The sequence below is a fragment of the Triturus cristatus genome, chromosome 9, assembly GCF_964204655.1.
Source record: "Triturus cristatus chromosome 9, aTriCri1.1, whole genome shotgun sequence".
In the NCBI taxonomy this organism is placed as follows: domain Eukaryota; kingdom Metazoa; phylum Chordata; class Amphibia; order Caudata; family Salamandridae; genus Triturus; species Triturus cristatus.
Genome location: NC_140592.1, coordinates 328,420,560 through 328,438,747, shown reverse-complemented (window position 1 = coordinate 328,438,747; position 18,188 = coordinate 328,420,560).

Sequence of the window (18,188 nt, the reverse complement as noted above, 5' to 3'; positions counted from 1 at the left end):
GTGTGATATCTAGGTATATCACACTGATTAGCAAAAGTAACTTAAAAAGTAATCTGAAAAGTAACGTGCACAGTGATCTGTAAAGTAACTGAAAAGTAATTTCAAACTGTTGACTTACCTGTAATTTAACCACCTGCATTCAACTGTAAATCACTGCATAAGATTTTGCAAAGTATTATTTCACTTACCTGCACCTGGCTTGGCTTGGTTCCAGAAATAAAAAAACAAAATCATATGTTTGATACAAACAAATTGGTCTGATTTCAGTCTTTGAGTGTGTGACATCATTTCTTGCCTGAGTGTGTAGAACAAATGCTTAACACTACCCTCTGATAAAGCCTTACTGCTCGCCCATTCAACCACAAATAGAGGGTAAGGTGCTATCTACTTTTACCTCTGCCTACCTTTGGGGTTCCACTGGACTTTGTGCACGCTATATCTCATTTTGGTATAGTATATACAGAGCCAGCTTCCTACAGTTTCTTGCTGTGTTTCAATGATACCTTCTGACTGTGAGCGCTGCCACTCCGTCTGTTACTCCAGTTCTTCTACTGATCCGTTGGTTGTTGACCTCCACCTGTGGTGTTGATCTTCCCACACTTATTATTCTGACTTCTCCTTGGCTTCAACCAGCCCCCCTCCCCGCTTTTCTGTCTGATATATATTTTTTCTTTGAAGATGGAGACAGGTTGTTTGAATACGCTCCCCTGTGTTGACCTTTGTTCAACTTGCTCTTTTACAGTCCCGGATAATGGTCTTTGTTGCTCTATTCTAGCAGGTTGTTCTTTACTTGTTGTTTTCCCTTTCGGTCATCTCTCTCAGCCATCTTATTGTCGCTAATCAGACGGTAGTGTTTTATAGCCGATTGCTTTTCTTTTTCCTGAGTGTGCGATATCTTGCACGTCCTCTATTATTTTATGTGGTACCGTGTGACTGTTGCCGGCCCGCTGCTATCACATCTCGGCCAATATCCACTGTTGTGCATGTTTTACGTAGCCTTCTTGGGAATATTTTATTATACAGTGTATATGGTGCATTTCTATGTATTTTATATATTATGCATATATGTCCATATATATTCTGCTGTCTGTGGTCATACTTTTTTTTTAATCGGTATCTCTATAGACAGTCATGTTATGCTACCTTTCTAGGAGGTGGTGAGTTTTTGATTAAGTTGCTGTGTTTTTCCTAGTATCCCACAGGGCCTTCACTTGTTTATTGCTTTGCAATCGCACACCTGCCTCCTCTATGGTTCTTTGTTACATGGTCCCAGAGGGCTCGCTTTTTTCTTGGAGTTTTTCCTAAGGCCACGGATGGTCTATGGCCGTCCTTGTTGTCTGCCATGCTTTTTTACAGTTTGGGTGGTGCTTTTGCATCGCTTGCGCCTATCGCAAGGAGCTTGGATTTGACGGTCTTAGCCATTATCCTTGGCCTTCAGCCCTCTGTGCAAATGGTCTGGTTACCATTTGGGATGCTCTATAGTGTTATAAATATCTGGAGTGTTCTTCTAACCCATCATTATTCTTCTGTCGTGGGTGTCTTTTCCAAATTTTTCTCCAATATATCTGATGGGGTTTCTTCTCCCTCACCTACCCTTCCGACAGCCAGTCACTCTCTCATTAAGGCTGGCTAGTCCTTTTTTTTTTTTTTTGTCCTCATCTCACCAAAGACTTCCACAGATTTGACAAGCCAACATTTTCTCATTCCTTGGGGCCTCTTTGGCTCACTGTTTCCGTCTAGGCCCCACGGCCTTCCTCTCGTATTTGAGGACTGGTGTAATCATGGGACCTTATAGGTGGAGCTCTTTTTGTATTCTGACTCGTTGGTGAATCGAATCAAATCAAATCAGATGCCTCTGTCGTGCCCATCTTATCAGAGGTTGCCAAATGTTAAGATGACTGTCGTCCCTGGTGTCTTGGTCTAACCGCGCCATTTTGAAGGCGGCTCTCAACCATTCTTCCTTACCCGGAGTGATGTTGTCCTTCCACTTAATACAGATTTCTCTTCTTGCCAGGAGGATCAGGTATAGAACGAGGATCATGTGTTCCTGTGAGAGCACGCCACTGATTGAATCGTTCTTACCAAAAAACACCAGGGATAGATCTACTACTATGTCTACTTCTAATATAGATGACAGTACATCTTTCAAGCCTTTCCAGTATGTTGTTAAATCCGGGCACTGGAAGAAAATGTGTATATCATTGGCTTTAACAAGGCTGCATCTTGGGCAGCTTGGAGGCGGGGTTGGTGCAAATTTTGCAATTTTGGCTGGGGTATAGTATAGTCTATTTAGAACAAAAAAGTGATTTTTCTTCAGGGAAGCCGGCTTTATATATTTATACAGTAATTTCAATGATGGATTAAATAGCTCCTCAATGTGAGTGTCTAAAGGTGTTTCATTCCAGACTGAGGTGGGGGAGGGGATCTTGACTTCCTCTGCTTCCTGAATTCGGGCATACCATAAGGCTATCTCCTTCTTCCTCTGGGACGTATCTTGTAATAATTGCTCTAGTTCCCAGTTTTCGGCGATGTCGCGCTTTTCTGACTCATACCAACTTTTTAATTGTAGATATTTAAACCTTGAAAAAAGAGGGCCTACTTTAGCTGATAGTATTTTCCAAGGAAGGATACCCTCTGAGTCTACCAGTTCTGACCAACTCTCCATACCTGAGTTTTTAATCGGTATTGCCACACTGTCACGCATACAGGGAGGGGTCCCCGGAGAATCCCAGATTGGAGCAAAATTCGAGAAATATCCAATACCCCATATCCTCCTCATTTGATACCAATTTGATAGGGCTGATTTCAATACCTTTAGCCGAACCCTTTTAAAAAACCTTGGTGCACCATACTTGTAAAGAAACCCGCCTTGACGGCTGCCGCCCTCGACTAACACCATTTCCCCTAGTACTCTCCCCCATGCAGTTGAATCTGGATAGGTTAATAGCATTCTAACAGCTTTAAACTGGAAGGCCATTAGGTACCAGTTTATGTCAGGTAGGGCTAATCCTCCTTTAAGTAACTTCCTCCTGAGCTTTTTCCACGACATCCTAGCAGTTTTTTTTTTTTTTTCATTTTGTGAAAACCTTTATTGTACATAAAAATCAATACAAACATGGGCCTACAACCACCAGGGCCGGCCGCTAATATGTACATGATCAACAACATCAGGGCAGCAACAGGCCCCCTGGGGCCCAGCCGAATTAACGAGTTACTGAGTACACCTCCGAGATTATTAGGATACATAGATTTTTAGAAATACAAACAAAGAAAAAGAAAATAACACCAAAAAGCAAGGCGGAAACCATCGAAAAAGGGGGCGTCTAACCACATCCGGGGAACTGCACAATACATACTCCACCCTCAGGTGGACAATGAGGATGGGCAAGAGGGAGGGGGGGGCGACGGGAGAACCACAACCGTCTACAGGTAAAATGTAATAGTCCGGGAACCTCAGGATCAGGGGGACAAGGCAGCATCAGATGTGTCTACGAGGGGGGGCGTGCAGATGTTCCCTCGGTACGCGTTCCACTGGCCCCAGATTCTACCCCACGCCCCAGGCTTACCCCGAGACACATACACAGTCTTCTCTCTGCACATGCACCAATCCATGCTCTCCTTCCATACTGACACGGTGGGAGGCCGTCGGGAACCCCAACGCTGTGCGATGTCCCTCTTAGCAATCATGTTCCCAAGGGCCGCCCACCGAGTATGAGCCGCATTATAGTCATTAGGCTCCCACACATTCAACAAACATCAGCGAGCCTCGGGCAACAAAGCGACCCCAGTGACGCATTCCATGACAGCATGCACCCGGCGCCAATACTCCGCTACCTCACAGCACTCCCAGAGAACATGGAGAAAAGTGGCGCTGAGCCCACAGCCGCGCCTACAGAGCCCGTCTTCAGAAAAACCCATCAAAACTAAACGAGGGCCCGTCACGTAGACACGGTGGAGAATTTTAAGCTGGACAAGACGGAGACGCGCGGGTATGGCCACTTCCTTAGGGGAGGACAGCGCAGACTGCCAGTCCTCATCGTCCAGTTCCACACCATCCCCGGTCCACGCCTCCCGAAGGCGCACGAGGAGATCCGCCCGCACGTTTATTAGCTTTTTATAGATAAGGGAAATAGTACTGTCGGGCAAGTGACCGTCAAGTATGCGGTCCTCGAGTGGCGAAGACACAGGGACTGCAGTCCCAGCCCCGAAGGCCGAGAGCAAGGCGTGCCGAACCTGGACGTACCGAAAGAACTCCCGCTCACTCAATTCGTACTCACTCTGCAACGCAGCAAAGGATTTAACCGCACCCTTCACCCAAAGGTCACCTACTCTACTGATGCCAATCGTGTCCCAACGCTCGAAGCCCTTCGTCGTCCAGAGGCTTCCCAATCTTTCAGACGCAAACAGAGGGGTCGCACCCGTCAAACGCTCATTCCAGCCCATGGCCACATTCGCAGCCCTCCACACGCGCACAGCAATCTTAGTGGGACCGGTTAAGTTCCTCCCAGCCGATCGAGAATAAAGCGCTCTGTTAAAGTTGCCGCCAGGCAACAAAAATCTATCCATTTCGAAAGCCGGATTCGGACCAGGTGCGTACGTTGCATGGTTAATAGCAGATAGCTGGGAGGCCCAGTAGTACCTCCTGATGTCCGGGAGCGCAATGCCCCCGTCATACCAGGGGAGAGTCAGTTTTGCAAGAGCAATACGTGCACGACCATCCCAAACAAGCCTCCTCTGTAAGCTCTCCACCTCCCGGAAGTAGGCCGCCGGAATAATATCAAAGGAGTTCTGAAGTGCGTAAAGGAATCGGGGAAGAGACATCATTTTAAAAAGCGCCGCACGACCGAGGGGAGACAAGGGAAGCTTACACCAACGGGCCACGTCTAACCTCAATCTCCGAAGTGGAGAGAGGAGATTATGCTCGTAGCGAATCGCCGGGTCCAATGAGACGTACACCCCCAGGTACGTAAAGCCGGAGTGGGACGCCTTAATAGGAAAACGAGAAGGTAAGAGAGGAAAGTCACCGGATATAGCATAGACACAAGATTTGGACCAGTTAATAATCAAACCAGAGTTCTTGCCGAAGGAAGTAAGGATGTCAAAGAGCACATTGAGTGACTGACGTGGTGAGGTGAGGTACAAAAGAATGTCATCCGCGTACAACGAAACTCGATCCTCGAAGCCAGGGGCCCACCGGATCCCTCTTATCGACGGTTCCCAACGAAGCCAAGCAGCGAGCGGCTCCAAAGCCAGAGCGAAGAGCAGGGGAGACAACGGACACCCCTGCCTAGTGCCTCTCCCAAGAACGAAGGGCCGGGAAACCCTTCCATTAACGACAACCTGAGCCAACGGAGCAGCGTATAAGAGTTTAACCCAACTAATAAATCCCGCCCTGAGTCCAAACTTTGCCAGGGCGGCCCAAAGATACGGCCATTCTATCGTATCAAAGGCCATTGTGGCGTCCAAGGAAACCAAGATGGCCGGCTCTGAGAGATATTCCGCCCTTGCAAGTACGCCATGTAGGCGCCGCAAGTTAAGGGCCGTATTCCGGTGCGGGATAAAACCGGATTGGTCCGGATGAACCAGGTCACAGATAACAGTGAGCAGGCGATTAGCAAGGACCTTGGCAAGGATTTTCGGCTCAGCGTTCAACAGGGAAATAGGCCTGTACGAGGTGCAATGGTCCCGAGGCTTACCGTCCTTGGGAATCACGACTATAGTGGCCAAGCGCTGGTCAGCAGGGAGAGAACCAAGTTCAAGTGACTCCGAAAACATACGACGGAGAAATGGCGCAATTTTATCCGGTTGCAGTTTGTAAAGTTCAATAGGGAGTCCGTTGGGGCCCATAGCCTTGCCTGAGCGAAGGGAACGAATCGCGGTAGCAATCTCGTCGACCGACAACGGGGCATCTAACTGTTCACGCTCATCCACCGACAGGCAGGGCAAAGCAATATCCTTCAACAAGTGACGGGAGTCAGCCTCATCCCTATCAGACACCGGGGAGTACACAGCACGGAAGTAATCAGCGAAACACTCCACAATCTCACCAGGGTCAGTCACACTCACTCCCTCCGACGTCTGAAGCACGGGTACACTCGATTCACTCTCTCCTTCTTATCAAGCCAAGCAATCAATTTACCCGCCTTATCCCCATCATACAGTCTACCCTGCTGTTCCCTATACATGGTTCGAGCAGCCTCCGTAACAAGGGATTTATATTCGAATTGCTTCAGGCTGAGAGCGTGGAGCCCGTCCTGAGTGACAGCCGTCTCCAAGGCAACCTCCAACCCCGAGATTTTGGCCTCCAAGGCAACCACCTCCCCGTTCTTAGCTTTCTTGGCCTCCACGATCAGGGATAGGACGTGTCCTCGGAGAACCGTTTTGAAAGCCTCCCACAAGGACACAGAGGACAAGACGGACCCCTCATTCTCAAGAAAATACTGGTCAAGCGACTTAATGAGACCCTTGCGGATCTTGGGGTCACGCAGGTACCAGGGGTTAATGGGGGCGACCCGCCCGGCGGATCGCATCCCAGTATCGAAGAGGAGCCACAATGGGGAATGATCGGAAATGCCCCGGGCCAGGTGCTTAACCTCCCGGACCCGGGTGGTCTGGGCCGCTGGCATAAGAAAGTAATCTAGTCTGGAGAGACTCCCGTGAGCCCCGGAGTGAAATGTGTACTGACTCTGTGTCGGATGTATCAACCTCCAGCAGTCCACTAGGCCAAAAGTGTCCAAGAACCCGCGGAGCCACGCCTGGGCGGCAGAGAGGGATCTGGGAGGGTAACGATCCAACTCGCCAGAAATCACGGAATTAAAATCCCCACCCACAAGCAAGAGACTATCAGGAAGTTCAAGTAACATACGACCCACATCCGAGAAAGTGGAGGTCTGGAGGCCCGGGGTAACATAGACCGAGACCAATGAAAGAGTCTGACCCTCCCACCGTCCAGTCAAGGACGCATAGCGCCCTCTATCATCAAGAGTAACTTTGTCTATCTCAAGCGGGAGGGAAGATCGCAGTAAGATGCCCACCCCTCTGGATCCAGTGGTGAAGCCAGAATGCGCAACCAATCGGTAGCCCCCCCTGTTCATGGCATGACATACATTACCCACCAAGTGCGTCTCTTGAAGGAATACCACATCAGGGGCCAATCGGCGCAAAAATTGCAACACCACCCCACGTTTGATACGGTCCCCCAATCCGTTGACGTTCCAAGACATGAGTTTCAACCCGTCCCCCCCCCATCCCAACACAAGAAGCTGGAGTCCCCGGGCACGCAGCCAGACACCTAAAACTGAAAGGAAACAAACACACCGCCTTGAAAAGAAAAAACACACAACCCAACAACCACTGTCCCCCTTCCACCCCCACGCCATTACAACTCCCCCCACCCTGCACCCCTGCGGACTATACAGCCCCCCCCAACTTGCAGTGTGCCTGTCGCCCTAACAATCCCATGCTACAAAAAGACCCTAGAGGAGGGAAGGGACCCGTCCCCGCCCGCATCCAAACAGCACCTTAATAGACAAAATATACAATTGAAGTAGAACCTGGCTGGGCGCAGAAGAAAATATCAAAGTAGGACCAAGAATCATTCCTGCGGAGGCCCTCCGCCCTCAGCACCGCCAGTACGCCCAGATCGTTCGCCCCGGTCCGGCAGGGAGTCTAACCAGTCACTCACAATATCAGGGCGTTCAAAAAAGATAGTCCGATCTTCATATTCCACACGAAGCCTGGCAGGGAAAAGCATAGAGTATTTAAGTTCCAAATCTCGAAGACGGCGCTTCACCCCCTGAAAGCCCATTCTCTGTTTCTGAACGAGTTGGGTGAAGTCCGGAAAGAAGTTGACGGAGGCATTCTCATAGTTAACTGGGCCGTGTACCCTCGAGGCCTGCAGGATCGCATCCCGGTCTCTGTAGTGAAAAAGTTTGGCAATAATAGGCCTCGGGGGAGCTCCTGGTCGAGGCCTACCGCCCGGGACACGATGAGCACGCTCCACGGCAAAGAACTTGCTCAGGCCTGAAGGAGCAAGATGATTGAGGACTAGATCTTCGACCATGAGGTCCACCGGACGATTGTCGAGAGTCTCCGGCACACCTATGACGCGGATATTATTGCGTCGTGCCCGACCCTCGAAATCCTCCAGCCGGCGGGACATCGTGTCGTTCGCCGACTTTAGATCGCCAAGAGTTGCCTGGAGGTCTGATACATCCGTGACAAGCGTGGATGTCCTCAAGTCCAGCGATTGAACCCTCTCGTTAGTCTTAGAGAGATCCGCCCGAATTAGCGTGACATCAATGGCAACCGTGTCAATTTTACGGGCCAGAGCCTCGTACTGCAGGGCGATGGTCTCCCTTATGCCGTTGATGGCACCCATAACGTCTTGCAGCGACAATTCCGTGGGCACGGACGGGCCACCACCAGAGTCCTCCACGGCGGCACTTGCTGGCCCGGGGGATCCTTTACCCTGGGTATAACGATCCATGATGTTACTCTGGACTGGTCCCCCACGGTGGGATGTCTTGGTCCTCCGTTTCTCGGGATCCCCCTTGCCCGCCATGTTAAGCGATGCTCACCGGAGGGGTCCGCCAGGACCGATAGCAAAGGGGGTGCCAGCAGATCAGACACCGACTGTCCGAGAGCCCGCTCAGAAAAGTGGAGAAAAAGGCACAAATCAGTCCAGTACAAAGGCCGGAGGAAGCCCCAGTCGCGCGAAGCAGCTCCTCAATCAGGCCCTGCAGAAGTGCAAAAGCGAAACCGAAAGTGGGGGCGCGGTCATTGGCAAGGCTCCAATGCCGTTGTTGTTCAACTACTCCCCGGCCCCACAGTTCACCAAAGCACCGGGCACAGCTTCCAGGTGGGCCTCCAAAATGCAAGACGCTATATTTCAGGTCTCCCAGGTCCGATTTTCGTTCTGAAAAGAGTTATGGATTCAGCCAAGGTTCATCTTCCAGAATCCGTTCACAAATCCAGGATAATGTCAGGATAAGTTGCGAGGAGCGGCAAGGGTCCGGGGAGCCCCGTGCCTACGCGTCCATCTTGGTTGCGCGCTAGGCTCCCCCCCCCCTAGCAGTTTTTTGACCCCAAATAAAGCTGCCTATTTTGCCCTGTATCTTGGCTATAGTTTTACCAGGGAAAGTTAATGGAATTGCATTGAAAATATATGTCAGTTTAGGGAGCACAGACATTTTGACCAAATTTACCCTCCCATAGATAGTCAGAGGGAGGTTCTTCCATTTAGCAAATAAATAATCTATGTCCTTTTCGATTTTCCCAAGATTTATTGATGTGATTTTATTTAAATCTTTGACAATTTTTATTCCAAGATATCTAAATTCCGAGGATGGCTAGTCCTAGTCTGGGATCTTTCGTGGACCAGTTCGCAGACCCTCCCCCGGGGATGATATTGCTTGGGTATCTGATTCGAAGGTAAGGAATATGTGGCTAGATGTCTCTGTCAGAAGAATGAGTTACTTACCTACGGTAATGCCTAATCTGGTTGAGACAGAATCTGGTTGCAGATTCCTTACTGACCCGCCCTCATCCTCACTCTGCAAACTGGGCTGTCCTTTCTTTTCCCAGATCCCTTCTGGCATTCTCGTGCCTTTCAGTAACAAACCAAAAAAACGTAATATGACAAACTTTTTACAAAAATAAAATTATTTTTGGGCACATGGTTTCCTGGCAGTTTCTAGAAGTGGCTCTGCGTTTTAGCACGAAAAGTGGTCATAGGAAGAAACTGACCTCAGGAGAGTGCTTATATGGACTCTGTCAATGTCACATCCAGTGGACTACGTCGCTACGGAGTCGCTTGACACCCTCTACCGACATGCAGAGGTACTGCTGTAGAAACGTTTTCCGGAGCCAGTCTGAAGCCTGGAGATAATTCAAAGGGAAGGAATCCACGGCTAGATCTGGTCTCTACCAAGGCATTAAGGAAGGTAAGTAACTTATTCTTCTGTTGGTCCACCCTTCATGGAAAGCTTAGTTACACAGGCTTCCTCCTCAGTAAGCAGAATCTGGGATCTTTGTCAGCAGCTTTCCCTAGGTTAAGGAGTCAAAGGAAATGGAGGCACTTGGTTAGGTCTTTTCAGGGGGCAATAATATCTTGAATGGCTCTGGTTGGTGGGCTTTTCTAAGGATATTAAGTCAATCTTGATGGCCATGCCCTCTGTTAGAGCAACGATTTTTGGGTACAAAGCTGATTCTGTGCTTGAACACTTGAGGCAAGCAAAGTGATGGCTTGATCTATGGGCCTTCAATTCTGCCATTAAAGATTATCGACAGTTATTACAATTTCGGGGATTTTCAAGAGGGTTCGTTTTCGTCAGTATCAGTGCTCACAGCCTCCCCAACAGAGGCAGCGCTTCAGGTAAAATGGAGAGAGAGCGATATAGGGCAGAGGTAAAGGCAGGGTGTGAGGAAATGGGATGTATTATATGGTGTGGTTGGTGTGGTTGTACAACCTCACTGTGTAATACACTTTACCAACCCCTTCTGATGGATACATCTGCCTGTGGATTCCTCACCTTTTGAATTATCCCAATGCGCAGCAATCCACTGAAGCGTTTCAACTCAGCACTCCCACGTCAACGAGGACGTCACAATGGAATGCCTCTGCTCGCGACTCCACGTGAGGTATCGGAGCCATAAGAAGACCTAGTCGGCATGCTGACATCAGTTCCCACTGTCAATGCGTAACAGTTTTTCCAGGCTCTCCATTTCTGGGAGATTTCTTCGATACTGTTGCTGCGACTGTAGATTCTGAGGATGTCTCTGCCTAGAAAGTCGGGATTCAAGCTGTGCAGGAAATGTGAGGACCAGATTTCCATCACTGACCAGCATGAAGATTGTGGTGTTTGTCTTCGGATCACGACGTCCGGGCATGTTCTTCGTTCAAACGGATGAATCTGAAGGCTCTGAAGAAGAGGGAGGCCGTTATTCATGACCAAAGCTAAGAGGCAGAAGAGGGGTCTGTAGGAAGTTGGCTCTGTGGAACCCCAAAGGTAGGCAGAGGAAAAAGTAGATAGCACCTTACTCTCTATTTGTGGTAGTGTGGACGAGCCGTAAGGCTTTATCAGAGGGTAGTGTTAAGTATTTATTGTACAAACTCAGGCAAGAAATGATGTCACATACTGAAAGAATGAACTCAGACCAATTTTGTTTCTATCAAAAATATGTTTTAGTTATTTTATTTCTAGAACCAATCCAGGCCTGGTGCAGGTAGGTGAAATAATACTTTGCAAAATCTTATACAGTGATTTACAGTTGACTGCAGGTTCAAATGCAGTTGGTTGATTTACAGGTAAGTCAGCAGTTTGAAATTACTTTCAAGTTACTTAGTAGATTACAGTACACATTACTTATTGGATTACTTTTGAAGTTACTTTTGCTAATCAGTGTGATATGCCTAGATATCACACTGAAACATTTCCTTGACAAAAGGTAAGTAATTCAGTTTTTACAGTTATTGCAGTTTTTCAATGTTTCATACAAACCAGCCCCACACTTAGAAGAATTTTCAAGGAAGAAGCAGTCAATGTAATCCTATGGGAGGAAATTAAGTTAACAGTTTGCAGGTAAGTACTTATTTGTGGGAGTTGGTATTCGGGGGTTAGAACCAGGGTTCCCCCAAGGTCGATGATGCACTCTAAGAACACCCTCAGTGGCACAAGCGCGGCCGGGTGCAGAGTGCTGAGACCCAATGTTATCCAATCGGGCATAGGGGGCATCCGGTTGGTGGTTGCTCACGAGCAGGCCACTAGGTTGTGGGAGCAAAGTTCCTGGTGTTAGGCTCAGGGCAAAGGGGGATCTGGTTTAGCACACAAAGTGCACCCGCAGCGGCGGCTGGGTGCAGGGTGCTGGTTTGGCGTTGGGCGCCCTGTTGATTTCAATGGGGATTCTCCAGTTGCAACAAATACTGCAGGCTCAGGGACAATGATCTTCTGGAGGTGACCACCGGTTGAAGAGGTAAGTTGGGATGCCTCGGGATGCTGGGACACCATCGTTTGGGCCACCCAAGGCCGTGGGATGTCTGGTGCAGGGGTGTCTGTAGGCATCTGGTTTTCTTACCAGCTCCGGTCGCTGTCGGGGGATCCTCCAGAAAGGGTCTGCAGGCGTCCATTGGAGATTCGAGGTAGGAATAAATACCAGATGTCAGGTCAGGATTGCCGGGGAGACCTTCTCTTGGTGTAGGGCCACTCGGGCCATGGGCGTCGGATGCAGAGTGGTGCAGACTGCAGATTAGGCCGGAGCCAGAGTCTGTGTGTGAGCAAATCCGGTGCTCACAGGAGACAAAGTCTTGGTTTTGGAAGGCAGGGCAGGTCCTTCGGGTTCTTGAGGGCTGCTGGCTGCAGGACACAGCGGGATTAAGCTGGAGCAGGTTCGAGGTGCAGACAGGCCGGTAGGACTGAGGCCAAGTCAGTGGGCATCCCCCTCTTCTTAGTTCAGCACGGCTTCTTCAAGACTACTTCTTCTGGTCGGTCCTTTTCTGAGGAGGCAAGGTTCGGGGTTGCCCCTAAATATTAGATTTAGGGGAGTTACAGATAAGTAAAGGCTGGGACAAATGTCTCCCTTCCTTGGGGTGGGTGCACCCCCATTATGCGACCCTCCAGTGGTAGGGGGGCATATGCCTCTCTCTGGTTGGCTGGGTCGCCCCCATCTGCAAGAATGCGGGGACTGAGAGTTGTGCTTCACCTCGCCTCTTCCACCTGAGGGTTGGGGTTGATAAGGTGTGCACACCTCCCTTCCTCACTTGGTTTTCCTGCCGCTTCTCCCACCCAAAGTGGGGGTCAGAACCAATGGGGGCCAGTTGCTAAGAGCAGCAAATGGTTGGGGTAGCTAACAAAGGTGGCAAGCCTTTGAAGCTTCCCCTTTGTGGACCCTGCCCATCCTGTGGGAGGAGGCTTGGCACCTCGTCCCAGGATGTGCATTGTTTCAGACCCCTGAGAGCAGCAGGCTCTCGACCCAGGGGTCCAGAAACATGTCTGGAGATGGCAGCTGAAAGCAGCCACTATGCCAGGACACTAGAGTTAGGTCGTATTTCAGGGGGCATCTCTAAGGTGCTCTCTGGGTGCATTTTTCATTACATCTCACACTGGCATAAGTGTGGGTTTAATGTGCTAAGATGTGTGATACCCAACATCCTAGTTTTCAGTAAAGCCATTATGGTGCTGTGGAGTTCGTAATGACAAACTCCCAGCACCATATACTCTTAATGGCATTACTGCACTTACAATGTCTAAGAATTAGTTTAGACACTGCAGGGGTACAGGGCTCATGCACCTGTACCCTCACCACTGGTATAGTGCACCCAGCCAGAGGGGTGGCTTACCTATGCCAGAGCAGTGGTTTGTAGGCATGGCACACCGGGATGTGTGCCATGTCAACTCTTCACTTTGTTCTGCACCAAAACACGCAGCCTTCAATAGCTGTGTGTGTGTGTGTGTGTGTGTGTGTGTGTGTGTGTGTGTGTGTGTGTGTAAAGGTACAGGGCCTCTAAGGGTGGCACAATAAGTGATGCAGCACTTAGAGACCTTCACTGGCCACAGTGCCCTTGGTACCTGTGGTACCATTTACCAAGTCTTACATGTGGCCAAAAAGTGCCACTTGGGTTTTGTCCCAATGCAGTTTAGGGAAGTAACATAGGCCCTGGGTACCTGGTTGGCAGGAACCCAGGGCATATTCAGCCATAGTACATCAACAGTTTGGCAAAAAGTGGGGGCAACCATGCAAAAAGAGGACACTTTCTTACAGGGTCGCAGGAGATCTCGGATCCCGTCAAAGTCGCCGAAGCCTCATGCTTCGAGATCCTCCATGAAGCATAAGAAGAAGCGGCGCCATGGTTCTCGGCGTTGCTCTTTGAAGGATGTGACTCCAAAGTCGGTGTCTCCGAGTCCTAGGTGACATCGCAGAGATAAAATATGTCCAACACCTTCTCCAGGGCCGTCTCTGGCTCCGTCTCAAGCACCGATGGCTGTTACTCCTCTGACTTTGAGGAATGTTACTCCTCTGGCACCGAGGTCTGCGACTCCACCACTGGCACTGAGAACTCAGGCTCCACATCCGGAGCTGAATTTGGTGCCTCCATGTGAGGCTCCAGAGCCGTCATATCCAGCATTCCTGACTCCAGAATCAGATCTGTTTCATTTTTTTAAATGCTATGTTTAGCATTTTCGCAAGGGCTACAAATCCATGTGGTGCACCTGCCGGCCCCATAGGTCCACTTGCATACTCCCTTGCAGGGATTCCCCTTAATTTTCCGCAGACACCTTTCATGTCCTTTATGCCTGTGACTTCAGGTAGTTGGCTTCCATTGGCACCGAGGCCGCCAACGCCATTGCATTTTCAAGAGGGTCATAACCCTTTGGATGGTTCCTGTCTGGCGCCACCTGGATCCAATCTGATCCGGCGCTGGCTCGACCTCAAGCGACGAAATTCCCGGTTCCTTAGGATGCTCTTGTGACGCCGGCTCTAATGTCACCAGTGACGCCGATACAGAGTATGAGATCTCGGAGAGAGGCTCAAAGGCTGATGGAAGAGGAAGAATACCAAGAGGAGCATGATGGAGATGAAGAAGGGGAAACTGTGGACCTGGACTCCGAGTTTGAGGGATTACAAGAGGCAAGTGCCTGGATACCTCCCCTGAGTGGGAATTGGCGTCACCTTAGGGTTTACCACCTCCTGAGGTGACTTCATACCACTTGGTTATTCATAAGGCTGCGGATCTATTGGAATTGCCACTTCCCACAACTGAAGTCTAATATCCTCACTGAGGTTCTCCATTCTTCAGCTTCTGCATAGGAACCATTGTTGCCCTTCAATGAGGCTTTAACTGAGTCTATTTTAAAAGTCTGGCAGAAGCCAGTGTCCTCTCCTGTAAGTTTCCAGGACAGTGGCTAGAAGATACAAGGTAATTCTGGGGGATCAGGCTTTTTCATCTTCCCATCCCTCACCGGAAAGCCTAGTTGTCCAAGCTTCTTGTTCATCTAAATTATCAGCAGGGTCCTTTCCAACCACGCGTGCTGATAGAGAATCGAAAACAATGGAGCAGTCGGCAAAAACATTTTTTTCATCGGGGAGTATGGCCTTGAAGTCTACAAATGCCACGTGTCCTTTGGGACGTTACATTCACGCCTCATGGATTCGGCTAAACAGGTCATCCTGAAATTGCCTACAGAGGTCCAGGGTCATTTTTCAGAGCTTCTGGTGGAAGTTCAGGCAGCTACCCGTCAAGTAATTCAATCTGGGCTGGACACGGCGGACTCTGTGACTAGAGAAATGGGGTCTTCTGTGGCGATGAGAAGGCATGCCTGGTTGAGGGGTTAAGGTTTTTTACCCGATGTTCAGGCTAGATAGCTGGCTTTGCCCTTTGATGGGTCCCGCTTGTTCGGAGCTAAGGTGGACTCTGCACTTCAACCCTTTAAGGACAGCAAGGTTCTTAGGACTATTGGCAGTTCCACAAGTTTTGGAGCTTGCTAAGAACTTATCATTTCCTGGCAGACAACAACTGCACCAGGAGCAGCAGACAGATCCGCTGTACAAATCCTACAGAGGAAGGGGCAGAGGTGGCCTGTGGGGTTCTCCACTTCTGCCTCTCCGACTGTTGTAGCAGGGAAGCAGCTCTAGCACCACTATTTTAGAGCATGCTTGTCCAGTAGGAGGACTGGTGGCCTATTTTCTACCTCATTGGAGTTCTGTCACTAACGACCTCTGGGTTTTTTAAACATTGTAGAAAATGGGTGTGCCCTATCCTTCTGGGAGTTTCCCCCTCCTTTTCCTTCCCGACAAGGCCTTTGCTCGGAAGAGCACCTTCTGCTATTCTGAACAAGGACAGAGAGAAAAATAGAAAAAAATTAAAATTAAAAGGAAGGGGAAGGGGAACATACCTAGATATACATGTGGGGGGGAGGACCACATGGATAAGGCTGTACGTCCAGTCAGCAGGGGGAAACAAGGTGCACAAAGGGTTGTAGGGTATGGAGCGGGGGATGAGCACAAGCATATATGGGTAGACAACACCTGTGGGAACAAAACATGAGAATGAATTGATGTTGGGGATAGGATACATTTAAACTAACTAATTATGATATGACAACTGAGCAATGCAAAAACAACATTTGAAGGATAAATGTAACAGAATAATTTTCAACTCCAAAAATTAGATATTCAAATATTATTAAAGAGTAATGTTAGGATTTATTAGGTGTTGATATGTCCATTGTCTCAATTCAACATGTGTCAAGGAAAGCCTTCAGTTGACTAGGATCCTCATAGACTGTCGTTTTGTTTCTGTAGGTGACTTTGAATAGGCAAGGATGAAATAAAAAAAGAGTGACAAGCGAGCGAAGCGTTGGTTTCATATTTAAGAAGAATTTATGTCTATCTGCAGTACTCTTGGCGTAGTCCTGGGACAAAATAAAGATTATGACCTGACTACGAAATGTGTTTCATTTGTTTGGCAGCAGATAAAACTTGCATTAGTTCTGTGTACTCCAAGAAATAGAGAATAACTCCTCCGTTTTTTTAGAAGTAGAGGCAGTGGCGGCTCCTCCGCTGAGGCGGAGGAGTGTTGCCCCATTACCGTCACCCCACTGCCCTCTGAGCAGTTAAAAAAGGAAACATAAAATGATAAGAACGCATTGTTATTATTATAATTTTATTTTTCTGTACTTCCTCAGTTCTCTGGTGGGGCGGAGCTGGGTCTGCAGAGCAGGGGTAGGAGTGGTGAGCACTTAAGTGCGCATGAAGATTTGGCTGGCTGTCTTGGGCCAGACAAACAGTCATGCGCACTTCCATGTTCTCCACCTGGCTGTAATGCGAATCCTGGGTGGAGAACATGCACAGGGTCATAGTCCCTGACTGAGCGCCGAATCATGGCACTCAGACCAATCACGATGCTCGTGATTGGCTTAGGGGAAGCCTGTGTGCTTCTTGCTTCCCTCTCGGGAATCAGAAGAGACAAGACGAGGCGAGGCAGCGTAGCGGCAACTGTATCCAGAAAAAGTGATTTATTTGTATTATTCCTGCCCCCAACCCCACCACCTCCTGCCCCACTACCCCTGTTGCAGCCACCACTAAGTAGAGGAGGTTGCCCGAGGGTGGCCTAGCCTATGCGCTTGTTGAATGTTAAGTGTTGCCCCATCTGGTAAGCTTAGTAACTTAGAAAAAATATTTTGAAAATGTGATAGTTTGATCCCTCTGTCCCCTCCGAAAGTCTTTATAGTTGCAGGTTGTTCCTTCTGTTTTGATTTTCAAGGTCTTCGACATGTTTCTGTAGGGTGAAGACCTGTGTTTGAAGAGAGTTCGTTATGGGGGAGGTTTCGTTGAGATTTGTAATTTGCTGTTCTGCTGCAGATATCCTTTCGTCCATGTGAGACCATGTTGTAGTTTGTTTCTTTCATGTAAGAATGCAAGGCCCTAATCTCCTCCAGCAGAAGATCCATTGACACAGTGGTAGGAGGTTTTGTTGGAGGCAGCAGGTCTTTTTAAGTAGTTTGATTGATGGCTTGCTTGTTTTAAGTTGTATAGGAGTTCAGGAAGAAGAAGCAGCAGAGGAATTGCCTCTGTGTGATGAAGAGCAGGAGTCCTCCATTGCAATATGCCATTGGATTACAGTAGGGTACTTGAGCTGTTTATTTGACAAACTCTTGAGAGATTGTTTAAGTCTGCCCATGTACAGGGACCGTTAGTGAGGGGAGGCGGAGGGGCAGGAGGATATAAGTAAGAAGTAGACTCTTGGGGACCCCACTGAAAAAAAACGGGATGTGTAAATAATGAAGTCTCCAATCCTGAGAGAAGAAAACCCCAGTTAACTGAGAGAACAATTTATACAGCAGAGGAAACTTTTTGAAACGTTCACAGGTCTGAGAGGAAAGTAAGTGTATTCAGGACAAAATCTCCATTAAAATAAGGAAAGCCACTCGTGCATGTATTAGTGGTGGAAAACAGAGTGCAGAAGCCTAAAATCCAGTGTCCAGAAGATGAAAAGTGCTCAAAGGCTCTTATGGCTCATTTGTCGGCACCCGTGAGGTTGCGCCGCTCCATTCAAGATGGCGGTGCCTCTAAGGGAAAGGAAGTGCTCTGCTGATATTGTAGAGGCGTTCTTCCCCAAAGCTAAAAGAAATGTTGATGCCCACTACCCCACTCAGTGGCCATTGAGGCCTTACTGGAAGCCAGCGCCGGCA